Genomic DNA, 2,469 nt, shown 5'->3' on the forward strand with positions numbered 1-2,469 from the left:
CCTTCGAAAGCTGTCCTAATTGAATCTCAATGCCCTTTATCGCTGATTCATATGAGTCCACCCTCTCTTGCATTTTTCCATTGGACCCAATCAGTTGTTGCAACATTCCTTTAAGTTCAGCAAACCCATCATCTTGTCTCACTATTTGTTATTGTTGAGGCTGTTGATAAGCTAGCTACTGATTTTGTTGTTTGCAACCCTGTTGCCTTTGGTAAGGCACAACTTGACCTTGTGGTAGCATAGCTCCATGATTGTCGATGTTATTGTACTGCTACTGTGCTGGCCTATATTGTTGATTGTGTTTCCCCCAATTCTGACCAACTTGCATGTGTCCCCCATAGTTGGACACATAGTTCATATCTTCCTGATAGTGATGGTTGTCACCTTCCGCACTCCATGTGCATACATATGGTTGGTTAATTCATGGTGTACACATGCCCCCGTTAGTTGCGTCAACTATGTGTACCTGCTGCTTCTAGCCTGATTCATCGATCGTTTTGGTGAGGATACTCAGTTGCGTCATTAGAGTGGCCATATTTTCAGTTATGGAGTTGTTTGAGTCCAAAGCCACTGAATGAACTACACTAGTGATCGTAGAGTATCTTTCCATCCATCCTGAGTTTTGGGCCATTTTGTCAAGTAGGATCGTGCGTTCTCTGAATGTTTTGCTAAAAAATGCTCCACTTGTTGAAGCATCAACATTGGCCTTTAAGACGTCTGCCAGTCCCATGTAAAATCTCTGCCCCAACATCTGATATGGAATGCCATGATGTGGACATTTAACCAGCATACCCTTGAACCTCTCCCACGTTTCTTGTAGTGTTTCTGTTGGTCTCTGCCTGAAGCTCAATATATCATCAATTTGTTTGACAGTCTTATTGGGTAGGTAGAACTTGTTCAAAAATTGATTGACTAATTCCTCCCAAGTAGTGATGGAGTTTATGGGGAGTGAATTAAGCAAGTTTGAGCTTCTCCTATCACCGAGAATGGAAACAATAACAACTTTATTGCTTTCGGTGTCACATTAAGTTGCCTTTGCGTGACACATATCGACAGGAAATTCTTGAGATGCTGCTGAGGATCTTGAATGTATGAACCTGAGAACAATACCTTGTTCTGCAACAAATGTAGCATGTTGTTTGTGATTTGAAATGACTCTGCTTGTATCTGAGGTACTGCAATTGCGGTTGCCAGATTTTCGGTGGTGGGTTGTGCCCAGTCATACAATTTTGCTTCTGGCACAAGAGGCACCACACCCTGATTATTCGGGTCATTCTCATTATTACTGTTGTTTGGATTTTCTACTCCGTCATCCATGTCTGGTTCGATTTGTTCTGTTGAGTTCTGTTGCTGTTTTCCCTTCTTGTTTGCACGATTCAGTGCCTTGAAAACTTTCTTAGGATTTGATAATACTTCGAACAATTCACCAGTTCTTGAGGAGTTTCTAGGCATGCACCTGTAGCACCCAAGACTACAAACGTTAGAATTTCAATGTATTTGGTTTAAAATGAAGAAAATTGGCTACACTAAGAATTCTAAAAATTCTTTTAGCTGCAACTAATAACACCGTTAAATCCCCGGCAACGACGCAAAAATTTGATCATACCCAACTATGCCTTGTAAAAAGGAATTAGCGGTCGTTGCAAATATATTCTGGTTAATAAGTCCGGAGTCGAATCCCGCAGGGATTTAACCTATTAAACACAATTGCTAGACTCGCACAAATTCACGCCATCAATCTTCAGAAATATTTAAGTAACAAATTTGATGTTTACTAACTAAATATCATGTAATGAAAATGCAATAATCAATAACTAACTACTAACGAGTTGTTGACAAGAATTGGAATGATCTAAGGTTATGATTTCCCCTATTGCCGGAATCTTTTTCGCTACGTTTTCTATAAATTTGCCTAAGTCTTCTCTACCGATCATGAACGCTCTGAGTGTTGTAATTATCTCCCGAGTAACTACCACAATTTACTAGACATATTCTCCTGAATTACTCTAGCTGGCATTAAGTACGGCTCACTCGGATCGCACCAAGGTTTTGTTATCCCTAATCCCACTTTTAAACCTTCCGTATTGATCCCTCATATACGTTAGGAGTGATATTGTTCAACAATTACCTAAATATGCACTCTCTCCCGAGTAATACAGACTAAATATGCACAGTTGATTGAGGGGCCTTCAATCAACAACAATAATAATATAGTTAAAAAAATAGAAAAAATACTACAACAAATCTATATTAACGTAACAGGAAAATCATCCTCCAATAGGTTCCATCAAAACCCTAGATTAGGAGTTTAGCTACTTATACTCATAGTAAGAATATCCCTGATGTTTTGCATAATTAAATTACAAAGTAAAGATGAAAGGTTGTAGAAATCAATTATTCTAACTCCCAACAGTTGTTTCACGAGCTATCTTTGCCTCCGGTTGCAAAACTGCTTCAAAAGTAGAGTTT

At 39.0% G+C, this 2,469-nt stretch overlaps 1 non-coding gene across 1 annotated transcript; it reads left to right on the forward strand.

Moving 5' to 3' along the window:
- The first annotated feature begins 761 nt into the window (after positions 1 to 761).
- LOC117274439 (small nucleolar RNA R71) lies at positions 762 to 868 on the forward strand. Its single transcript, XR_004504539.1, has one exon. It is a non-coding gene; the product is annotated as a small nucleolar RNA R71 (small nucleolar RNA).
- Positions 869 to 2,469: the final 1,601 nt, after the last annotated feature.

This window comes from Nicotiana tomentosiformis, chromosome 6 (assembly GCF_000390325.3).
Source record: "Nicotiana tomentosiformis chromosome 6, ASM39032v3, whole genome shotgun sequence".
Classification (NCBI taxonomy): Eukaryota; Viridiplantae; Streptophyta; class Magnoliopsida; order Solanales; family Solanaceae; genus Nicotiana; species Nicotiana tomentosiformis.